Below are 25,474 nucleotides of genomic sequence, written 5' to 3'. Positions count from 1 at the left end.
AGAGGTCACAAAACAGCCCTCACGTAACAATACTCTTCTGATACGAACTTCCCCTATCTTCTCTCACTTCCTATTTCCTTCCACCAACCTGGGATGTACAACAAGGGTCAATGCTGTCCTGTTGCTATGGCTCTTGTAAGTCTGAAGTGCAATCTGTCTGAACTCCTGTTACATCAGACTCTGAGTAAAGCCTATCAGCTCCCCAGGGAATACCACTCTATAGATTTTCCTTAAGACACGCAGCACGATGCAAAACAAGCAACTGAAAATGACAAGGGAGCCAAAGGGAAGGTGACAGATTTCAAGGTGATGCTCTCCTCTTTTTGTGACCACTGTTTGTCCTGACTGACGTGCATGACACTTAAAGGTTCTGGCAACAACAACGTAGTAAAGAATGACACAATCATCCTGTAATTCTGAGAGTTACGTGCTATAACTTGTTTTTCACATACAGTTGCCTTTATTGATCCCTGTGAAAGCAGAAGACAAACCAGGTACTGAGCCTGCATGTATGTTGCCCCTGGAACAAGCACAGAAGGCCACATGTAAATCATCCTGGGATGTCAGTGGTACCAAACACCATCATTGGCACTTCATAGCCAAATTTGATGCAAGCCTTCCACCTCTAAAAAAGGTATTATGCCATTCAAATAACAGAAAGTGCTTCTAGAGTCCCAATTCTGCACATATTAGGTTGTTCTTGAATTAGAAGCGGCTCTAAGAGGTCTGGCTTTAAATTAATCTTCCTTGAACCTTGGACAGCCTTTGAGATGTCTGTGTTCATGATGAAACTGGGTAGAATAGGCAAGGTAGGTGACATTTCAGAGAGTTTCTGAAGAGATTGTTCTCCAAAGCCAATATCCTTTCAGTTCGCTTTATGCTGCCCTTGTGCATCTGACTGAAGTACTGTTCATTTTTTTTTTTGATGGCTAAGTGATTAATTTTCCTTCTCCACATGCCCTGCAGGAAAAGCAGATGGCACAGTCAGCACACCGGATATCTAACAGACAATGATATAATAAAGACTGGCAGTAAGTTTTAAAATTAAATTATGATTACTGTTCCCCACAGTAGATCTAAAATTAAGCTATGATTAGTGAAACCCATTTCCATTCATGACCAATGGCTTTTTTTTTTTTTTTTTTTTAAAGGAAAATTCAGACCTACATTCATATTTACTACCAATCCTTCAAGACAGCTTGCTATGGAAATGGCACAGAAGTGGTATCCATTTCTTAGTTGCTTATGTATGAGAAATACTTGATTTAGGCTTTTCCCAATTAGACAGGATGTTTTATACCCCATGAAAATCCGCAGTGTATCCTAAAAGACTATTTTCTCATACTTACAAGGAAGTTACAAACTTGGAAAGGTGTATTTTAAAAAAAGCTAAGATAGCATTCAATTAAATGCAGTCAGTTTCTTTAAAAAAAATTAAGTCTTAAAATGCTTGAAGCCATACCTCTCGTCCCTTAAAAAAGAAGACAAAAGAACAATAATATCCAAGTCTAAACCTATTTCTTAACATGCTAAGAACGAGTTCCAAGTTCAGGCCAGACTATCTGATTTGAGGGGCTTTCTGCAAAGTTAAAGTATTTGGAAGGATGGCAGATTTGGGGAAAAAGGGAAGGAGGCTTCATGGGCAGCACCGCCTGCCAGAAAACTTTACAGAAGCTTTAGAGCAGTTTGTTGTGCCCATGTGTCGGTAATTGCGGAAAAACAGTTCCTATGGTAAAAAAACCTAAGCATATGTGCTCAGTTGGTTATCCAAACTTAACACTGTTTTATTCCAAAATGAAAAGCAGATACAACAAACTGTTACCACAGTTTTCTCAAGCTTTCATTTCTTCAAGTAGGATTTTATAACATAGAAGTTCTGAACATTATGGCAATGAAGGGCTCATAAATCAAACCGAGTAAGGCATGAGAAGAAACTTTTATCTAACCTGAAACTAGTTAAACAAGCATGTACTGTATCCATGATTCTGTCATTCAAAGGCCTCCATTTCATGCCCTTTCACTTTTGGACCTCCTTAAAATTACTGTTGTGCCAGCTCAATTCCAGAGCTTGAAAGAAGAACATGGCTTGCATCAGTTTACTCTTATCGAAAGCACAGTAGGAATTCTTCACAAAGTACCCATGAGTAACTTTAACCATATATTTGACATGTAAAATTAACGGCGTTCTTATTAAATTTTAAAATTAAGTTTATTTTCAAGAATAAATTATATTAGATATTCGTCTGCTTCTTAAGGCCATTCAGAGATACGATATGAATGGACAAAAACCACCTGCTCTGTGGTTGTGGAGTCTGTCATGTCATATCTCTCCTTATGCTAATGGCCATTTAACAACTCTCTTCAGCCTGTTTAAAACTGGAAAACCCTCAGACTGAAAACAGAACAACGGTAACTGGTGAACCTAAATCTAATTTACCTGAAATGTCGTCTTCCGTGGCTGTGTCTAATCCACTGTTGTTCATTGCTTGTTCAGATTCCTGTAAGTTTTTATAAGGGAAAAAATAAATGACTTGATTTCAAGAAAATATGACCCAAATTACTAGTTTTCTTGTATTGTGAGCAATGCTATAGAAAGTAATTACTTGCTGTAGTTTTCATAGGATTCTGCTATTTCCTTCCCAGTTTGGTTAAAACTACTGCTGTGGCAGCCTCCCACCAGGGTTCATTGGACAGCTGGTGACTGAAATGCTATCTATGCTGCAACTGCAATAGCAGCTGTCATCACCTTTGTTTAGTTAGTAAAATGTAATAAAGCTATTTTTGAATTTGCACCAATGTTTTTTTTTTCCTTGCTAGGCTGCTTGTTCTTCCCCACACAAACTGGCTATTATGCTGAGAGCGTATGTTAAAAAAAAAAATAAACAACAAAAACAAAGAAAAGGACAAAGCTGCAACTGGTAACCTTCTGTATTTTGCAGATGTAAGAAACAAATATAGACAGAGCATCTGGACTTCACTGTTCTGGCAGATTCTGTCTGTTGTTTGTACATGTTTGGTGCCTTACCCTGAAACTTTACAGTAGTCTCAGCAATGTATCACTTCCTCCTCTGCCCTCCTCTAGGTAAGAGCAACAATCATGTCCCAAAGCCACCTCCTTTAGGGACATTACAAATAACAAATTAATATTTCTTTCATTTCCCTACTCCTCATTAAGGTCTGTCACTCAGTGCTGAGGAACAAGTCTCAGACATTAGTGACAAGTATTACTGTTATTATTGGGAGGAGCAGGTGACACCACAAGGCTGTGCTGCCATACGGCCAAACCCGGACAGGCTGGAGGGGAACCTGATGAAGTTCAACAAGGGCAAGTGTAGGGTCCTGCATTAGGGAGGAATAACCCCATACACCGGTGCCAGCTGGGGGCTGACCTGCAGAGAGACACCTGGGAGTCCTGGTGGACAACAAGTTGACCATGAGGAAGCACTGTGCCCCTGTGGCCAAGAAGGCAAATGGTATCCTAGGGTGCATTAAAAAGACTGGGGCCAGCAGATGGAGGGAGGTCATCCTGCCCCTCTACTCTGCCCTGGTGAGGCCACATCTGGAGCACTGTGTCCAGTTCTGGGCCCTCCAGTTCAAGAAGGACATGGAACTACCAGAGGGAGTCCAGTGGAGGGCTACAAAGATGATCAAGGGAGTGGAGCATCAATCTTATGAAGAAAGGCTGAGACACATTGGCCTGTTTAGCCTGGAGAAGACTGAGAGGGGATCTCATTAATGCTTTTAAATACCTTAAAGGGTGGTAGGTGTCAAGAGGATGGGGCAAGACACTTTTCAGTGGTGCCCAGTGACAGGAGAAGGGGCAACAGGCACAAAATGGAACACAGAAAATTCCTTGTCAACATGAGGAAAAGCTTCTTTACTTGGAGGGTGCCAGAGCAGAGGTGGCCCAGAAGGGCTGTGGAGTCTCCTTCTGTGGAGATACTTAAAACCTGCCCAGATGCGTTCCTGTCCAACCTGCTCTACGTGAACCTGCTTTGGCAGGGAGGGTGGACTAGGCGATCTGGAGAGGTCCCTTCTAACCCCTGCCATTCTGTGGTTATGAACCAGAATCTGTACTCTAAACCTGTACACTGAATTCTTCTTTTACCAAGCCAGTCACACACACAGGACCACTTACAGATTTACTAGTGAAATTGCTAAAGCAGCCCCATGATACTGTTCAGAAACTGCTGTCCTTTAGTTCTCTTCAGCTAGGCACTGCTCCTTCAAAAAACAGAGAACACTGCTTTCTCACATACCTCCCCTACTGTTTCCAGGGAAGCTGCATCTGTTCTGAGGCCAGAAGAAAGGTTAATTCTTTAAGATATTTATCCAATCCCATAAACTGTCCCCTCAGCAAGCCTTTACACTGCCCTTTTAGTTTGCCAGTTTCCCTAACTTTTCAAAATCGTGGTTTGTCAAGATACTCTTTCCTAGTTAGTGAGCTTGAACATTTTTATTGCAGTTTGTTTTATTCTGACCCTGCCTAGAGCAGATCTCAGGCTTAGGAACTTTATTATACTGACTAGTTTCTTTTCACAACTATTCACCAAGTCCGGCTGGCTTAAAAAAAACAAAACAAACTCTTCAAAAACAGCTGAAAATTTTATCACTACTGCTGTGAAAGCTGTGTTTTTAAGACATTATAAAGCTAAGACTAAATCTCGTTTTCTGTATGCATGTCTATTGAAGCCTGTAGGAGACATTATGGAAATAAAATGAAAGCTTTGTTTGCGTGAAGTTTTAACACTACACTAAAAGCAAAACCAAAACACAATTGTACTCAAACATGCAGCCAGGGTAATGGTCAACAAAATAAAGAAACGCAATGTTTCTCTATGCCTACAGATCTAAAATTACCTATCTATGGATATTTAATTTAAAATTTACAGAACTTGCCATTAGATCTGCGGAGTTTCTCTGGAAAAAAAATAAATCTATAGCCTGGCAATGGCAGTTTGTAACTATGGCTAAATCAAGATGATGTAACTTGAAAAAAATCTCTCTCTCTTGTATTGTGTACGTAGTTGCCAGGTGACCACAAAGCACAGAGCTCTCCTTTCGAAGGCTCAGAGGGAGGGAGAGAGGGCCACAAACCTGACATAGGGGCTCTAACCATGGTTTGCACAGGATGACTTTCTGTGAAGTCTTTCTTTATCCTCATGGTGAGGAGGGATATTTCTACTTAACATTCGTAGGACAGCGCTACCAAAACCAGCATCAGGTGTGTGGCTGGCAGCCACTCCTGGTAATGTGGTTAGCATAAGTAATGCCATTTTATAAAGCAAGCAGCCATCCTCTGTGACTGACTGGGTCCTGCATTTTTTCCCTTATTAGCAGGCACTGAAGGTACTGTAAACCAAATACACAAACAGATTTCTTCTTCCCCTCCCTACTGGCCTCAAGGTTGCTGGGCGCCAGGACGATGACTCCCTTCCTTGCTGGCCTTGAGGGTGGCAGGCACACGGCCAGGCTGGTGAGCCCAAAAAAACCATAACAGCACACAGAGCACTGGCTATAAAATCAAGCAGCTGCAAGTCCCAAGTGGGAACCTGGACCCCAACTGCTGCTGGACAGTGAGACCTGTGACCCCCCCCGGTGACCAGGGACACCTCCATTGTCTTCTGCATCCTCCCAGGACTGAGGGGGTGACTCATATTCTCGTATATGATTTTTCAAGTCTAGATTATAATTGTTATATTGATACAGCAAACCACATACTAAGATTTGACCCGACTTGCAGAGGATCCAGGTGATTAGAAATTGTAAGTTGTATTATAAATGCTGTATTACACTATTTATAAATTGTACTTTACTGAATCTTCCTTTAGAAATCTTATGCCATTCTAATGATAAATTCTGTGCTATACTAATCATAATATCCAGTTAAGAAAATGAAATTTTAATGGTAACTACAGCTTACTGCCATCATCATTCTGCCCAGGATCCCTAAAAGAACCTGTCTGTCCCCTTAGTGTTGGGTGACACAGGTGTGGATACACCAGGACTGAACACGTGAACTGAGTTTGCACGGACACCGTTTATATCTCTACTAAACAGTGGGATGCCCAAGTCCTCATGGAGACCTTTCTGACTGGGCCAGGCACCTACTTTCTTTCAGGCTCAGTGGGACCGCAGACCAGTCACCTCCAGTATCACACGGGCTGCAAGTTCAGCAGCTTCCCCCAAATTCTGCACAGAAAGTGAACAGAACATCCACCATACAACCAGCCTGAGAAGTCCCCATGAGCACTGTTTCTACCATCAGCCCACAGACTGCTCAGTTCTCCAGGAAAACACTGTTTTCACTGTCAGCGTAGAATAAAACAAAGGACCAAGAGACTTCCCTGTCTTCTCCAAAAAACGTGGCAGCACTCTGGAAAGGCTGTGGTCACCTCAGTACTGCACCAGTTCACATCCTGCCCCACGCTGCACAATCAGTTATGCTAACAGTTGAGCCTTCCAGATTTAGTGAGTGTTAGTTGTAGGGCTCCAGCTTCTGACTCATCCTCACTGACAGGACAGCTGGAGAGGTCAAAGACATCTGACAAAGGCATTTTGAGTCACCCTACTACTTCAAGGATAGAATCAGTGGGATTTTAATCAGTGCCTAACCCTTTAAATACCCATTTGAGATAGCTCACGTAAGCTAGACACTGCTATACTTACTCACTGGCACGAGGGTTTGAAGAAAAGGCTGCATCGTAGAGAAAATTAATTAAGGGCGGTAGATGGACATGCTTTTACAAAAAAAAAGTTCGGTTCACCCACCAAATTTTGGATGTGGACACAGCAGAAGTGGCATGTTATACACAGATATTTAAGACTCATTTCCCAAGCATTCTGCCAAAGATCCAAACCTGGATACAACGTTCATTTGCGTGCTGAAGGGTTCTGACTTAGTATCTGTCTTGCTCATCCAGATGAGGCAGCATCAGTTCTGCCTGTTTCTTTTTTCTTGATGTAACCTAGGTTTGCACCAGGGATATGGTGGTTTCTGCTCATCCCTGAGCAGCTGTTGATGATTCAGTATGCCCATTTACTAGTACAAGCTATCTGTACCTACCCAAACACAGCACAGAATTCTCACCTAAAAACCTTTTCTATTCCGAGGAAAAATGTGTTAGAAAATGCTGCTATTAAATACAGAAGTATTGCTACATGTAAGACTGTGGGTGTATGCTGCTCTACTATTTAGATACTGATCTGGAACTGGTAAAGAATGCAGAAATATTGCTATGAATCAACTGTTTACTCAAGATTATTTTTTTTTTAAAGTCATACATAGGTGTTGACAGACAACACTAATTTAACTACAGTGTTACTGAATGAAGCATGCCAAATTCTGACAAGTTTTTTTTTTTTTTAAAAAAAACAAATAATAAAATTGTCTGTTGTTGCATAAATGAGTAAAGAACCAACTCTTAAACCCAAGGATCTGTACTACAGATGGCACGAATCAGAGGCTGACAGGCACTGTACATGCCTGGCCAGTTCTATTTACTATTTTATCTCTTTTCTAAAGAGAAAGGCTCCTAGGGGAAGCTGTCAGAGCACTGGTAACAATGGAAAGAACCATTATATGTAGCCTTACCACCTGTTTTCCCTTTTTCCCACTGTGGGATCACAAGATCTGTGACTTTTCCTTAACAGCAGTTTAAATTCAAGGCTCCACCAGAGCAAGCATTACTCCTAACGTACGCTCAATAATCATGAGGATCCCACTGCGAAAAATACAACTGTGTTTTTAGTATTTTTAGATCAATAACTGCTGAGGTAAAGCAAGAAGAAGTGGCAACCTCTGCTGCTTTACAAATACACAGTGTTTTATACCACAACATCCAAAAATAAGCGTTTTGGTTTTGGATGAGAATTATCCAATGAAAATCACTCAACCTCTCAGAAAATGTAACTTACTAGCTGAATTGTGTCTAACAGGCATGTATCCTCTTTCATTTCACAATGACTTGGAAAAAACACTCAGATGCTCTCCCCAAGTCTGAGAGAACTTGTTTTACACCCTAATCACAAGTAATCTTCTGATCTTTCCTCTCCACAAAACAGTAGGCATTCCACATGAGAAAGTTTCAGATCATCAAAGATGCTCTCAAACGTGACAAATGCTGATTTTAGGTTAAAAGCTTCCAAATAAGATTTTACTTAAAAAAACCAGAGGCTATTTGATTGTGAACTGGTAGTGGAATGTGTTCAGGCAAAATACACCACAAAATTTTATGTTTTATTTTTATTGTTAGTGACTTAACACATCAGTATCTTAGCATCATCGTTCGATGTACTGTAGAAACATTTATAGCAGATGGACTGCAAGGAATGTGAAGAAGGAAAGCCAGCTCATGCTGTAGGGAGGAACACATAGTTCTGGCATACTAAAAATAAAAAGAAAGCATTAACACACCATATGCTGTGCAGCAGCAAATAGCATTATTTAGAAGTGTTCCAATAAAAGCTAATGACGGCAAAAGTTCAGACCTGCTAAGAAAAACTAAGGTGACTTAAATCAGCCACATGCTTCACTGCATAAAATAAATAGCAGTTTAATACTAGCAATGTAGTTTTTTCATTTTACACAAACCTTAGGATAACATACACTCAATTAAGGAGTCTTCCTTGGTAACAAAATTATTAACCATGCCAGACAGGAGTTGAAATGCAAGAGTGGTGAAGCAAATTTTGGGTTGTACACAGCCCACGACTTTTTTCTTAAATGACTGACTTGTCTTACGCCTCAGTTGTAGTACCTTTCCATGGAGTAAGTTGTTTCAACCCCTCTATTAGCTCTATTGTGCAGACACACATTCTCTCTCAAGGTGTATGAGCAAAGCAGTAAAAAAGGGAGAAGGTCTTTACTAAAGCCAAGTGTTTTCTTCCAAGTAAAATTCTTTGTTATCATAAAGCCATGTAATTTCAACTCAAGTAATGTTTGTTTTCAGCATTTTTGCAAGCCACAGGCAACAGGGGTGCAAGAACATAGATGTCTTTTGTGTGCATGCAAAGTGGATAGTCAACAAACAAGCAATTTTTTCTGTAACTTTAAAGTGAAGATAGCAGCCAGGACTAGATAATTTCTTAGAACGTGTCAGCTAATGATTTTGCAACTGGGGAGAAGCCTAAGGAGACTTAGGAGAGGTAAATCTTTCAAGCAATATAAATGCTTCAAACTGCCACACAACAGACAAGACTCACTTTTCAACTTATAACCTGCCAAGTGAAAAAGAATAATACCCTGAGAATCACCAGGCCTGGAAGGAAGAAGTCTCCACAGAGACACAAAAAGGCTCCTTTTTCTCACCTTCGTTTCTGTCAATGTAAGGGACTGCTCCCAGCCCCTTCATACCTGAATGGAGCTTTTAGAAGTTGCATTTCTTTTTCTTAATTCATGGAGTAGGGTAGGCCAGGCAGGGAAGAGCAGCAGCACACTTTTTTTGAGCAATCTCATTCCTCTATACCCACATTCAAACATAAGGAATGCCTACTAACCCTTCCCAACATACACTCCTGCCACACATAATATGCTTCCTTTCTCCTACTACTGTACCCATTTTTTAGTTCAAAACCAGCTAATGCAAACCAGCTATGACCACAACCTTGAACAGGCTGAGCCAACTGCCGTGAACCTGAGCAACTTCAGACACAGCTGAAGGCGAGCAGGAAACAAGGAGGACGGATATTAGTTCAACTTGATTACAGCAAAGCTGTCCCCTCGTTGTTACAAACAGACTGACCAGGCTCAACTCCAAGATCAGTCTTTTTCCTTGTTTAGATAGGTCTGAGAGTTCTGGTACTGTTTTCCCCTTAAAATTAAATGCATTGCTCTTACTCTTCAGCTGTCCTTTTGTGTGTCCAGGATGTGTCTGCTTCAACTCTTCATCGATCGAGGCCACGAGCTCCAGCTTCAAATTTTGTTTCTGCCTCCTGTCCCATCACACTTTTTTTTCAAACTCTGAAAGAAAAAAAGGTGACTCAGTGATTGCTTGTAGGCAAAAAAAAACCAAGACGACCTCAACTTTGCCTTATGCCAAGCTGCCGCTTTCTTTGAAATGATTAAATCTTTATTCAGTGTAAAATTAAACAAAAAAAAATAATCAAAGCTATATGGTCCTATTTAATTTGTTACCCAAGTTTAGGTTATTCAAAGAACGTGAGGAGCAGACTGCTACAAGCACAAACAGGGAAATGAGGATACCTAATGACAGTACTGAATAGGGTACCCTTGCTTCAGCGTTGCTAAAGAGCAGAGTGGATGGATCTCCAGCAGTTTCCTCGCTCTACGTGTAGATATTACACAGTATATGAAAGCTTTGAACTTCAGTCATTGATAACACCAAATTGTTGACCAACATCAACAAGGATCAAGAACAGCCTGGTTTTTTTCCAATCCAGAAATTTGATAAAAATGAATTTATCAAAATTCATTTTTAAGAGAAAAGTAATTTTTCCGTGACATTTTGATCATAATCACTACATTTAACTCAATCATTTTTGTCCCTCTTAGTTGTTTAGTGTTTTTATGGGAACATTTGTAGGCAAACTATCAACCTCATTATCCAAACATTTTGACTAGGAAGAGCTTAATATTTGTCATGGAAAGGAACATCATCCTCTGATAACTAGAGCTGTGAGGCCACCAAGTTATTTTTCTACTCTTTCAGCAAAGCACTCTATTTTTATACAGTCCCTCAAACCCCTCTCATCTCAGAAGGCTCCAAACCCTGCTTAAATCAATACTTTAATTGTACCATGAGTTTTCAATAAATAAAGCTTTTCAAACTAATCCAGAAAGCAGATCTGGCACTTTAAAATTCAGTAGGGAACTAAGTGATCCCAGGTAACAATCTCAAGAATATATATTAAAAATATATATATTTTTTTTTTCATTTAAATACATTGTATCCTTGCTTGGTAAATTACAGTCCCATACAACTAGTATGTAAGAATACTGTGTACCTTGAGTTTAATCTCTTTCTCAATATTTCAGATAAATCATTAAGCAGCATAGCAATACTTAATGTAGTATATCTTTCAGGAAATGAATATTTTCCAAACGAGTTTAATAAAAAAGCTAACTCCTCTATTTCCATGTATTGAGATTACTGTGCTAACAGTATAGTCTGACTCCTTAAATATTTTTCTACCGCACTGAGGTTCTTTGACTCAAGACTGAACAAATGCCATTTCAATGCTGTGTATGAACTTGAATACTTAAAAAAAACCACGTTCTCAAGAACAATGATTTAGAATGACCATACGTAAGTGGTATACATAAGGCATACTTTCAGGATGCCATGAAGAATATGCTTTTTTCAATCAGATATTTGACCCTGAAAAACACACATGAGAACACATTAAAACTGATGCAGGTTTTTTTTTTTCTTTAAATTTAGAAAACCACAAAACATCAAGACTATCCCAAAACTGCAATAGTACTACACAGAACAGGGGCAAGAGCACTCTTACAGCGAGGTCCCAAAAGTTAGCGCATACTTTTCAGCTGTATACATTCCTTACTGCTTTCATATAAGATTATTTACCTCTCACATTGGTATTGAGAAAAACAAACATACTGTAAGAACTCCATTATTCGCATAAGTGTTGGTTTAAGACCACAAAAAGTGATGATGATTATTACCAAGCTAAAAAACTAGCCAGCTCAAGGAAAAATGAAAAATCTCTAAGGGAATTCTTTCTCTACACCCTTAGGAAGTGCTGAGTAGTACTGACTCTGTTCTAATTAACTGCTAAGCTCATTGTATCATCTATCCATAAGCTATGAATTCAGATGTACATTGAGTGTAGCTCCAGCCACGACAGAGCAAGTATGTGCTCAACACCACCAGCTATCCTAGAGAAGAGCTGTAAGTTTTTAGGGTTTGTGGTAAAACAGTTGCTGGCTAAGAACACAGAAAAAGAAACAAACAAAAAAAGAAACATGAGAAATTTTACAGGAGTTTGAGACCAGTTGTTTTCAACCAGTGTCATAAGCGTGTGGATCATGAATTTCTTTTAAGAGACCTGCAAAAGATAGTTGGTAAAAACAAACCTGAATCTGCTAATATTGCAAGTGTTGTATGTGTATGTTCTTATCCATCATAATTTTCCCAGGAGCTCTATTCAGAAACCAGTTTGAAACAGATTTAGACATAGACTTCAAACACTATGAAGTTTACTATGTTTAAAAAAAAAAAGTTCTGAAAAAGGTTTTCCTCATTTACAAGCACTTGTATAAAAGTATAAAATTTAAATCAAATAGCTATAGAGCAAATCCATGACTTGTAATTAAAAGGTCATTTTTTTAAGTAATTGTGTATCATTTTATGCGTGTATTTTGCAAAGGGAATAAAAAAAAAATCACTACTCTCACATTTATATTACTTCAATATGAAGAGAGGAAGCGTTTCCTGGAATGGATCTGACAAAAAGAGACTAAATTCTAAGAGACACCTATAGGAGATACCCTTTTAATGACAGATCAATACAGAAAAACACCTGGGTCAGTTGTTTTCAGAAAGTTATGTTTTGTCATGTTTCACTTACTGCTTTTGTGGCAAGTTTAGAATTTGACTGTAAGACTGTAATGCAACATTCAGGGATGGGGGAGAGCGTGAACTGGAGAACAGATCACTTTGCAACTCAATAATTAGTAAAAAATAATCCTTCCTACGTCAGCCTAACTCTAGATATTTATTCATAATCAAGACAAGCAACACGTCAAGAGTCCTTGTTTGCAATCATTAGACAAAAAAAACCTCAGAACCATGATGTGGCATTAATTATATTAAATTTCTCTTTCCTGAGAGTAAGGACACTGTAACTTCCCAAACAAAAAATACCTTGAAGAGGTTGTGAAATGAAGGATGAGTCAGAGTACTGATACTCAGTGAAGAAAAGGATAATCTAGTGGCAACTGACTCAAATTCAAGTGATTTATCTTCTTCAAAAGCCATAATAAAAGCCTATAGTATTTGAAGAAGGGTACAGCTAGTGGGCTATCAAATACTTCCTCATTCTGCTATAAATTACTAAATTATCATAATTTCAAAAACATTGAAAGCACACTGAAATCTGGCTTCTTCAGATAATCATTAAGACAACTCAGGGAGTGTTTGTACATTTTGCTAGAAGTATAAACACACACAGTTTATGAAAATTTATACATGATGGGGCACTATGGCTAAGTTTTCTGCTCTTGAAGAGGCAGCACTTTTCTCAGTAGCTAATTAGATCACAGTAAAAAAACCTAAAAATCAGCTTATACAATGGAAAGTCATTAGCCACTACACTGCCAGCACAGACCTTTTTATTGCTAATTGAACAATAAAAAAACCATCACAGCAAACACCCATGACAAAGCAGCCTTGCTGGCTTCATCTTCTTGATCACTGTAGCTGCTTAGACAAGTATATCGTATTGATACTATTTATATACACACACACACACTCATTTATGAGAAGAAGAGAGACATTAAATTTTCCACCTGAAATACTTCAAAGTAAGCAAGTATAAATAAGGAATTCTGAAGAGTAGTAATTTAAACCACCCCTAGATACTCTTATTTAAACCAAAATTTGTCTTAGAAGTCCACACAGCTGGCAGTTACAGGTGGCCATCAGTATACTCCTCAGTGTCAGAGGCAGACAAGTTGGACGTAATCACACAATTTTAAACATTCTGAAGTTTTACATTTTAGCATCACTCAGTAGCTATGGATACACGCTGCTTCAACAGAGCTGTTGATGCCTCATTTGTTTCTGTTTAAGATCAATAACTTCCTTCCAAATAGTTTCCCTCCTCCCCCTCAAAAATTCAAGGGAAATATTTCAGTAGATCTTAAAAAAGCCCAACATTGACAGAAAAAGGGTGAAGGTTTGTATGTGACACTAAACTACTCCTCAAAACAATCATCAAAGGCTTCCTTCATCATGAAGTAAAACCTATTCACATGAAAACAGAGAAGATCTATGGAGGTAAAACAGGGCCAGTGAAGAGATCACTACTGACACATCCTAAACCTTATTAGTTAAACTGCTTTTGGCTGTAGTTACTATCTCAAGCAGGAAATACATCCTGCGTAAAGTTGGCATCAGAAACAAGTTTCCAGCACCCTTCACTGAGTAACCGAAAGGCAACAGTAAGTGCCATCCCATGAAGCATTGTGTTGCTCATGAACACAACTAAGTTTTAAAAGCAAATACACGTGACATAGTGATAAATTACACATGCTTGTACCTGAAGCATGGATGACCTTTAGGTTCCCAGAGTTGTAAATCTGGATCCCATTTATTACAAGCCATGCACTAAAGTGATATTTAAAGATGCCAGAGGCACCGCGAAGTGAAATTTCCATTTCGATTTAGACAAATTAAATTTTCTTTCTCAATTTACTTAAAGAAGAGACCACACTGATTAAAGAGGACTTCATCACTTCTTGAATATAAAAACTCTACACCTGAAAAGCACATATGGCAACCAAGAGGGGGGGAACTGGAAACAATACAGAGAAGAGCATGTTGGTCAGCCTTGGTAATGGTTGCCATGCTGTTGCGTGCTTACGTCACGAAGGCTGCAAGTAAGGCAATGTTTCTACAAAGAGGTAATACCTTTTATTAGATGAACTAATATAGCTGGAAAAAAGACCTGATGTGCATCTGGGCACATAAGCCCTTTGAGGTAATGTGTGACCAAAAGCTGGCCTGGCACCCTGTCTCAGCCCTTTGAGGTAATGTGTGACCAAAAGCTTGCCTGGCACCCTGTCTCATTATAAAGATATTATAAATTATAAAGATAATTACCTCCCTCCACAAGCCTCATCTGATATATATTATTATACCACATGCAGTCTCTGCAAAGAGATGAGAGTGAAAAATCAGGATACTGCTTTAGCAGGAGTCACGTACCATCACAATCTCTCAAGACTCTTACAGCACTTCGTCAAAACATCCTGAGCAGCAAAAAGCTATGCCAAACAAGCAAAAAGCCTCATATAAAGGAAGACAGTACAGTGAGGGAACTCCCTAGATTGAGGGAGCAGCATCCTAATTGCTTATTTTCAGTCCATAATGCAATACCATCCTAATTGCTTATTTTCAGTCCATAATGAATATAGAAAAAGGCAGCAGGAGGAAATTCAATTCCTGGGAAGAGGGGAGAACTTAATTATCACAGTGGTATTTATTAAAAGGACTTCCTGTATTACAGGAGCTGTTTCTTTCAGAAAAAAGAAGCAACATGGGAAAGAAAGTTAGACGACAGTCCATCCTGAACAGATGGAAAGAGATGGTATTTCACCTGGAGAAGCAGAGATTATGGATGTCCAAGCTACTCCTGTTGACAGCCTCCTGAATCAGCTTTAAAGGTCAACTCTTCAAGAAAGTACTCAGAAGCCCTGAAAAGGTCTCAGTGAAGTACCAGTCTTCAGTTGTCTCCTTGGCTTTCACCACCAGGAGTTCTCAGAAAAGCCTCAAGTTGCACAAGGACATGTTAAGCAATTTAAGTTTCACAACTTTCTTTTACAATACAGGATTTAAACCTCTGCTTAAGAAGTGCGTTCTCATAATACAATTGCACATCAGACATAACTGAGTAACTGCAAAAGCATAAGGCACTCCAGGCATACTACATTTCAGCCACCTTCAGGCATCTAAAAAGATGATGTCTAAGCTAATGACTCAGATTCAGGAAGCCACAAACATCCAAAAGATAGTCTATTCCATACTAGAAGAAACTGACTTAAGAGATTTAATTTTCAAACTAGAGTTCCTCAGTTTAACAGGTAACTTATTTCTTCAATTGTCTACCCTGCTAGATACATGAACACAAAGAAAATTAATAATAATTTGATGAGTACCGAGATCCTAAAGACAATATTTGGGAATGTGGTTCAACATTGTTAAAAAATGACAATGCCAGGAACCTCAAGGTTGCTGGGCGCCAGGACGATGACTCCCTTCCTTGCTGGCCTTGAGGGTGGCAGGCACACGGCCAGGCTGGTGAGCCCAAAAAAACCATAACAGCACACAGAGCACTGGCTATAACATCAAGCAGCTGCAAGTCCCAAGTGGGAACCTGGACCCCAACTGCTGCTGGACAGTGAGACCTGTGACCCCCCCCCGGTGACCAGGGACACCTCCATTGTCTTCTGCATCCTCCCAGGACTGAGGGAGTGACTCATATTCTTGTGTATGATTTTTCAAGTCTAGATTATGATTGTTATATTTATTGATACAGCAAACCACATACTAAGATTTGACCCGACTTGCAGTGATTAGAAATTTAAGTTAAGTCGTATTATAAATGCTGTATTACACTATTTATAAATTGTGCTACACTGGTACTGCTTGTAGAAATCCTGTCCCATTCTAGTAATAAATTCTGTGCTATACTACTAATAATATCCTGTTAAGAAAAGAAAGCTTTAATTGTAACTACAGCTTAGTACCATCCTCACTCTGCCCGGGATCTCTAAAAGAACCTGTCTGTCCCCCTAGTGTCAGGTGACAGAATAGGAGAAGGAAAATGAGATTGAAGGACCAGAACAAGCAAGCTTGTGTGCTTCTAACATTCACATTAACTGAAACAGGATATTCAAATTCCCAAATGAGAGTGCTGTTTATACAGTTCTTTAGACACAGATGCTAGATTTGCAAGAATTGCCAGCATTTTAGGATCATGCACAAGTGTGCCTTCTGAGACAGTACAGTTTGTGTGTTTGAGTCTTTTGACATTTTCAACTGAAGATAATTTATTAGGTTGCTCACCATGAAAAGTTTTCTTGTAGCACAGCACAAATACTGAGGACTACAGAAGCTGTAGTCATACTGTCTGCAACCAGAATAATTTAATAGTAGCAACACTAACTGAGGGTATCCAGCAACATTTGACAAAGGTGTCTCACACCTTACAAGGTAAGTATGAGTAACCAAGAGTCCAAGATTAGAGCACATCTGTATCTGTGAGATATCCTAAGTATAATATTTAAAACCAATGAAGAAACTAAGGGTATTATTACCTAGAAATATAAATTGAAGTGACTTACTTTCCTTTTCATCTTTCACAGCAACTTTTTTTCAAAAAAGGACAGGAAAGGGTAGTTGGCACTTGCCAGAACCACATTGTTCTTGCTTAGCAAAGCTCAACTCATTGCATAACTTTATGAAAGTCATTTAAAATGAAAAGCAAACACAAAGTTTAAGTAGCATCTCTTTGTGTCCAAATAAAAAGGCAAACCAAAACATTTAAGACTTGCATTAGCAAGGACAAGAGTATGTTCAGCTGCCAAAACTGGACATGGATGTGGCCAAAGTTCCTATGACCTTCTGTGAAAAAAGAAACCGACTGAAGTTCTTCCCCAAAATGGGACTGGAAGGTATGGAGAGAGGGGGAAAGACAGAAAGAAATCTTCTCCCTTTGGACTTTGAATCTTATTTACAAAATACTCTAAAGTTTAACTGATTATTAAGGTTTCCAAGTTTGCACAAAGCCCCAAAGTGCCCATGGCAGTGGGGGTGGAACTTGATGATCCTTAAGGTCCCTTCCAACCTAAACCATTCTATGAATTGATAAAGGAACATATGACAATTGTACTCTGCACAAATTGGAAGAGCTTATATCAGGTAACATAAACATACACATACTTCTAAAGTTTAACTGATTATTAAGGTTTCCAAGTTTGCACAAAGCCCCAAAGTGCCCATGGCAGTGGGGGTGGAACTTGATGATCCTTAAGGTCCCTTCCAACCTAAACCATTCTATGAATTGATAAAGGAACATATGACAATTGTACTCTGCACAAATTGGAAGTACTTATATCAGGTAACATAAACATACACATACTTTTTTTTTTCCTCCTCCAAAATCTTATTTTTCTGTAAGTACAACTTTTTTTTTTCAGTTTAACTTTTTTATAGCTGTTTCTGATGACTGCCACTGAATTACTGAGTATAACTACTTTTCCTGTTAAAAATTAAGGACAGAAGCCATTGAGTGCAGAAAAACACACCTAAAGACTAAAACTTTGTTGCTATCTTAGGATAACTAAAAATATTTATGAAACTTGTCATAATATTTGGAGCAGGTTTGTGTTTGTTCCCCCCCCCAGGTTGTGACAGACTGATTACTCAGACAATTTGTGCAAAATTAAAATAGAAAGAATGACAACAGGTTCTTGGAATGTATCTATAAAAAAGTTAGTAAAACACTTCTGCTGGGTTCACTTGCAGCTTACATATTTATAAGATACTTTTAAATTTCACTCTAACAAAGAGAAACTAGCGAGGAAAACTAAACTGGAAGGAAACTGATGAACGATCATAAAATGATGAAGTTACAATCTTTAAAAAGGGAACACCAGGATAAAGAAACAAGATAAAAATAAATTCAGACAATTGATAAGACAGATCTCATCAGATGCAAAGTGATCTATAATGCATTAATAAATTAGACCGTAGACACAGTACACTGTAAATTAAGAAACAGTATATTTTTCTGCAGAAAAATAAGAGGAACAATCCTCTGACTGACAGGTTCATAACTCAAGCCTTAAGACCAAAGCAAGTACTCTTCAAACCAAGGGTATGTATGCTTTAAGTACTGGGCTTTGAAGCAAAAAAGATTAATCCTGCCTTTGTTTCTAATCATCCCCTGTAGCTGTGCTCTGAGATACTACATTGGACAAGACAATCACACAGACATAATATAACCACAGCAAATCTCATAGAAACGCAGCTAAGATGACCCAACGTATTTTCAGGGACAGACTTCACAGATTCCAAAAATCCCAGATTTCATCATGCATGAACTTAATCTTCACCCAGGAAAAAAACCCCACACAACTCAGAGTAACAGAGAAGCAGAGGAAGTAGCTAGGTGAAGGCTAACATATATGGAACACAGGGTAGAGAGGACAGATTCTTTTTTAACTCTTCATTAATAGAAATTACATGAAATACCAAAATTTTAAATAATGCTAAGCAGTTTACAAAATTGAGCTAATTATCTATTTTCATTCTTGCTTTACACTTCTTGGGAAGTTGAGCACAGCTTTCCAAACAGCATGGTGCTCTTCCTGCCAGTGGAATTGCTGAGCTCTTGCTGAGAATTTGTTCGACAAACGTCCAGAATGGCACACCACTAATGCAACAGCTTGGGCCTTTATTTGAGAGCTATTTTAATAAACATAGTCTGCTTTCAATCTTTTGAGTCACAAGAACAGGTTTAGGCTTGTACAGCTTAGTTTCTTAAAAAAAACCAACACAGTATTGATCACCATTCAATCCAATAGTCTTTCCATGCAATTGCATTCAATTTTTCATTCCTATCCCTTGGCTTACAGTTACATAGATATGACAGGCACCCCTTTCCCATGAAAAAATTCTCTTGGGGCAGGTCATCATTTCTTAAATGACAAGAGCAAACTAATTCTCGCCTTTTCAACGTGGAGGTTAAATTACTAGGCTGTGCTTTCAGTCTTCTTGACATCATACTCCAATTCTAGATGATTACTTCCACTTTGATTTAGTGCTCCAATTCAGAATGATGAGTGTAGAAGCACTGAGTGCTTTGGCTACGTTCCTTCCCATGCAAAGTTCCCTGTTCTAGGAATTGTTACGTACAGAAAGCAGAGGGAGTGCATAAAATTCAAGATCTATTTTTTAAACTTTATCAGTAATGCAACCAAGAGTCACGATTAATGTACTTCAAGAACAAATCAAATCAGTAAGCATATCAGTTAAGGCTTTTGTAGGAACCTCAGTACAAATAATCTTGATTTTGCAATTCAGTTTGATCATTTAAACCTCTACAGAAATACTAACATCACTAACCTTTGTTATTGCTTTGTCTTTTTAAGTATTCTGCTGTGAGAAGACGCTTAACCCAAGAAAGATATCCCAGCCAAAGGGTGATAATTGACCATGATCAGCTCCCTGACCCAATTCCGTGTGCAGCTGGCAAACCCTGGAAGGACGACGCAGGGTCAGCAAAAGGTACATCAAATCACTACACTTTGGACTCACCTGCCCACTTCTCAGCTCGTTAACAGCAACTGGCTGCAGGTCAGAGTGCTCTCAGGGGCTGGTTCTGTCACTAAGAAGAGGCAAGCAGGTTCTTGAGAAGAGATGAAGCTTTAACTGATCCTGTCATCACAAATAAAGAAATAATAGGGAAGTTAACTCCGGTCTCTGAAGCTCATTTGGGAGACACTGTGCTAAGAAACCCCTAAAACACCACAGACACACACCACAACCCTGAAAGTACAAATAAAGAAATAGATACACACATTGATGGAATAAGAAAGTACAAATAAAGAAATAGATACACACATTGATGGAATAAAGATTCAGAGAGACGTCTATACAAAAAGAACATTCTAAGCAACTTCTCTGTCTCTCTTTAAGAGAGGATTCCCATTTATGCAGTGGATCTGTTATGGATCATAATGTTCTATACTTGTCGTATTAGCTGCATATTTACACAATGCACTGAAACTACCACAACACCACATCAGACAAGAGCTTGTAAACACCACTAACTTGTAACAGACATCTTATTTAAAAGATGCACTGAGGGGGCAAAATACATTCCATTTACTGAATAAGCCATAAAATTAACATTTTAAAAGCTGAAAAGCTTTTACTGACTCAGGGTTTCACAACTCTAGCATTTTAGTAATGAATGACAAATTATTTTTCACAACTCTTTCAGAATTGAAATTCCTTATTTCACCTATTTTAATGGAAAACTGTGAATACTATTTAAGCCTACATAATAGTTCTGCCATGGTATGGTGTGGTTTCTGGAATCAGAGTAACTCGATGGCAGCATTCCATGAAATACCTGTTGGTCAGAGAAGCCTCCATCTACAGTTCACAACTGAATAGCCTCGTAAAAATAAATGGGGGAAAAAAAACCCTAAATACTTTTGATTCTTCCCCTTGAGCACACAAAAGTCTGTAAAGACAAGGATTGGCCCGTTTTTTAACTATCATCCAGAAACAGCCAGCCTGACTTCTGAGTTCAAAGTGACAATTCTGAAAGCTACAGAATCAAACCCCACACAATCTAGCCATATATAGAGACACACTTCTCACTCGCTCTGTCTCAAAAGACAATTCCAAATAGGAATCTCTCATACTTGACAGGTATTATTTTCTTTTAAATATACAGAGAAGCTCAAACCCTGACATCTAAAGCATCATAAACAGCTCTCATGAGCAGTTATCAAGTTTCTTGGAGTGTGAGCAGCAAGTCCTCTGTGAAAAGCCTCTCTCAGCAAGCCATAAATTCAATACTAAATAATAATTCTTTCAGAATTGAAATTCCTTATTTCACCTATTTTAATGGAAAACTGTGAATACTATTTAAGCCTACATAATAGTTCTGCCATGGTATGGTGTGGTTTCTGGAATCAGAGTAACTCGATGGCAGCATTCCATGAAATACCTGTTGGTCAGAGAAGCCTCCATCTACAGTTCACAACTGAATAGCCTCGTAAAAATAAATGGGGGAAAAAAAACCCTAAATACTTTTGATTCTTCCCCTTGAGCACACAAAAGTCTGTAAAGACAAGGATTGGCCCGTTTTTTAACTATCATCCAGAAACAGCCAGCCTGACTTCTGAGTTCAAAGTGACAATTCTGAAAGCTACAGAATCAAACCCCACACAATCTAGCCATATATAGAGACACACTTCTCACTCGCTCTGTCTCAAAAGACAATTCCAAATAGGAATCTCTCATACTTGACAGGTATTATTTTCTTTTAAATATACAGAGAAGCTCAAACCCTGACATCTAAAGGATCATAAACAGCTCTCATGAGCAGTTATCAAGTTTCTTGGAGTGTGAGCAGCAAGTCCTCTGTGAAAAGCCTCTCTCAGCAAGCCATAAATTCAATACTATCCTAAAATAATAAATGCACAAACCCAATGTAATGCATTTAATTAACAAAACAGCGGTAAACCACAGTGAGATTATCTACTGATACAGTTGTTACATTCTTGCCAGGTATGGATTAAAAAGTTATCTTCAGCCACAACTGTCAGTTTTTCACTCAGCAACCTACATGTAACACCACAGGCTTCATGTAAATAAAACTCCCACATCCTTTCATGATGGCTTCAGTCCTTCCCAAGAGGATCTTCAGCTGAGGCTGCCCATTCTGTTAACACCGACCTCAGTCATATGTGCTGCAAAAAGAATTGTGCCTCACAAGCACACAAAGTCTCTTCACAGCTGAGGCTGCCCATTCTGTTAACACCGATCTCAGTCATACGTGCTGCAAAAAGAATTGTGCCTCACAAGTCTCTTCGTTGTATCCCAAGTGACCCAGCTCAGACATTTAACAGATAAAACAGACTCCACGCTTTTCTTGATGAGACTTCTTAAAAGGAGCTGCTCTGCAGGTTCCTGCTCTTCCTCTAGCCCCTTTACTTTGTCACAATTCCTCCCCTAGCCCCTGGTTTCACTTATCTATCCACCTGGGTTACAGGCAAGATGTGCTGCACCTGACCTGAAAAGACTAAGACACTGGAAATCTGACTAGCATGGTCCAGGTGACCACCCAACTGACTACTGCTTCTTACAACAGTCAAGCTGCTCAATTCCTGCCTTGGGTGGTATAAATAATCTGTGACTTTCTCTTCCATGAGGGTACTAAATTTTATAAGATTTGGAGGACCCTATCCCTTTTCAGGTGTCACAGGAGTGAAGACGCATATATTGTGTATACTTCATAAAGGCACAGAACCTTTACAGATCAGCTGTTATCCATGACAGCCAGCAGAACTGATCAGCTACAGAAGCCTTTAATGCTGTTAGAATCACAGAATGGTTGGAGTTGGAAGGGACCTTGAAGACCATCTAGTTCCAACCCCCCCGCCATGGGCAGGGACACCTCCCAGCAGACCAGGCTGCTCAAAGCCCCATCCAGGCTGGCCTTGAACACCTCCAGGGATGGGGCATCTGCAGCTTCCCTGGGCAACCAGTTTGAGTGTCTCACTACCCTCACAGTAAAGAATTTCTTCGTAATCTTTAATCTAAATCTACCCTCTTTCAGTTTAAAACTGTTGCCACTGGTCCTATTGCTACATTCCCTGATAAAGAGTCCCTCCCCATCTCTCCCACAGGCCCCCTTTAGATACCAGAAGGCTGTTATAAGGTCTCCCTGGAGCCTTTTCCAGGCTCAGACTGTCTTCACAGGAAAGGTGCTCCAGCCCTCTGATCATCTTCATGGCCCTCTTCTGGGCTTGCTCCAACAGGTCCATGTCTTTCTTACGTTGGTGGCCCCAGAACTGGATGTAGCACTCCAGCTCGGGGTCTCACCAGAGCGGTGTAGAGGGGCAGAATCATCTCCCTCAACCTGCTGGCCATGCTTCTTTTGATGCAGCCCAGGATGGGGTTGGCTTTCTGGGCTGTGAACTCACATTGCTGATTCACGTTGAGCTTCTCATCAATTAACATCCCCAAGTCCTTCTCCTCAGGGCCTTCCCCACTCAGCCTGTATTTGTGCTTGGGATTACCACAACACTGTTGACCCTAAGGAAGTCTGGAAAAAAAAACCAAAACCAATCAGATTGAGAAAGACAACAAGATCTGTATTAAAAAGAGTACCAATTGCTGCATTTCATCACTAGTACTTAAAGGCAGATGTCTGGATTATAGTTGATTTGTCAGACACAGTTGAAACCAACCAGTTCCCTACCACCATTCACAAAATTGTCTCACTTTCATCTTTTCACCTAAAGAAATGACACAAGAACACACAGAGCACTTTGCTATGTAAGACATTAGAAAACAATATTTTATTTTTTTAAAAAAGAACCATCAATGTGGCATTATTACTTAAACTAGCATTTCACCTAAAGGCAAACAGCAGCCTCCAAAAAAGACTCCTTTTTTCTGTATTAATGAAAATAATTTTTCTTACAATGCTTTTTCAAGAACAGAATAAAATCCACAAAAGGCAGCATACATCTTTCTCAAGCTATTTTTGCCAACCTTAGTCAGAACCACTAGGTCCTCGCTAGGACACTTTAATTACTTTCCGTGTTGCCTTCAAGTGTTCATTTATTCCAAGACACAGGAACATACAGAATCCACAGCATTACCTGAAGGCAAGCATTATTAAATACTCTTCCACAGCCTTCCCTTCTAAAGTGGCTCTTCATTTGGGAAGACCCATCTTGGTTTTAAACTGCAGCCAATCCTCACAGCAGCCTGCTAAGGATTAATGCCAGGCCCTGCTACGTACATACCCAAACCACCATGAAACTTCACCAACGCAGCTAGGCGTCACCTGGGACCACTCTTGTGGCAGCCATATGCCATCTGGGCACCAGGCAGAGGAAGACTTTGTTACCAGAGGTGCCCAAGAACCAGCTCTGAGGCCCAGCGCGCTGCCCCACAGCTAAAGTCTATGTGCCAGGGCTTCCAGCTCTCACCTGGCTGAGGGCTGCCCACGTAACTGTGAGGTATTAAACCCCCACAGGCTGCACACCCCAGACATCGCAGTTTAACCTGGGGCGGGGCAGGGCAGATAGGCCGAAGCCTCGGCTCTCCCTCACCGCCTGGGCTGAGCCCGCCCCTCACCTCACGGCACCGGGGGTGAAGAGGCGCCGCTGAGGGTGAGCGGGGCGAGGATGGGGCACCCCGCCGGCAGGGTCCTGCGCCCCGGCCCGGGCCGCGCTCCCTACTGACCCCGCTGGCTCGGGCACGCACCGGGCCCGCCGAGGAGCTCGCCTCCGTGCCGCGTCCTCCCCGGCGGCCTACTCGCCCCACAGACGCCAGGCGGAGCAGCAGGGTAGAGTACCGACAGCCGGCCGACGCTCCCTCAGACATGTTGATCCAGGGCGGAAGTCCCGTGACTCCTCGCTCGTTCCCGGGCGCGGGAAGGTGTTTGCCCTTAAACAAGATGGCGGAAATGGCCGGAGGGGGCTGGCCGGCGCAGCTCTTCCCGCTCCGTTTGCCGCCTGAGGGAGGCTGCCGGCCTAGCCCCGCGCTGGGCTCTCTCGGCAAGAAGGCGTGTGGCCCTGGGGTAGCCTGCGGAGCGGTGAGGAGGAGCCCTCAGCCAGGCCCGGCTGCCGCACGGCCTCCATCCCGAGCCCCCGCCCCGCTGAGGAGAGATGTGGGCCGGGGAAGCGCCAGGCCGCCTTTCAGCGTGTGTGGCACAGGGGAGCGGGCAGAGAGACCTGGCGGTGTCACCCCTCTGCGTCCTGCCACGTAGCGGAGCTCATGCTCACCTGTCTAAGCTGTGGTAAAAATAAAACGTTTGTGAATGGCGGTGTCAACAACCTCCTTGCTAAGAAAAGAGGTGAACAATTCAGCCAGAGGGAAAACTGTCCGTGCCACTGTCTTCCTGAATTTAAACACTTTCACATGGCAGCACAAGTCACCTGCAGCTAGCAATTAGGAGTGTTGGTCCTTAAGCTTTCTCTGGACACGAAGCTGCACCTTGTGGTGGGTTT

The 25,474-nt window shown here is 40.5% G+C and overlaps 1 long non-coding RNA gene across 5 annotated transcripts; it reads right to left on the bottom strand.

Moving 5' to 3' along the window:
• Nucleotides 1–408: 408 nt before the first annotated feature.
• LOC106902736 lies at nucleotides 409–24,885 on the bottom strand. Of its 5 annotated transcripts, none has more exons than XR_001414574.1 (6): nucleotides 24,729–24,885; nucleotides 23,435–23,556; nucleotides 19,836–20,147; nucleotides 9,839–9,961; nucleotides 2,438–2,498; nucleotides 409–960 (listed from the first exon to the last, which is right to left on the bottom strand). It is a non-coding gene; the product is annotated as an uncharacterized LOC106902736 (long non-coding RNA). The 5 variants fall into 5 exon arrangements; XR_001414572.1 differs by having other exon boundaries at nucleotides 24,600–24,884; XR_001414575.1 differs by lacking the exons at nucleotides 23,435–23,556; nucleotides 24,729–24,885 and adding an exon at nucleotides 23,153–23,326.
• Nucleotides 24,886–25,474: the final 589 nt, after the last annotated feature.

Source organism: Calidris pugnax, unplaced genomic scaffold (assembly GCF_001431845.1).
Source record: "Calidris pugnax isolate Ruff unplaced genomic scaffold, ASM143184v1 scaffold31, whole genome shotgun sequence".
NCBI classification, from domain to species: Eukaryota; Metazoa; Chordata; class Aves; order Charadriiformes; family Scolopacidae; genus Calidris; species Calidris pugnax.
The sequence above is the reverse complement of the archived record's forward strand: the minus strand, read 5'-3'. Positions and strand labels throughout refer to the sequence as shown.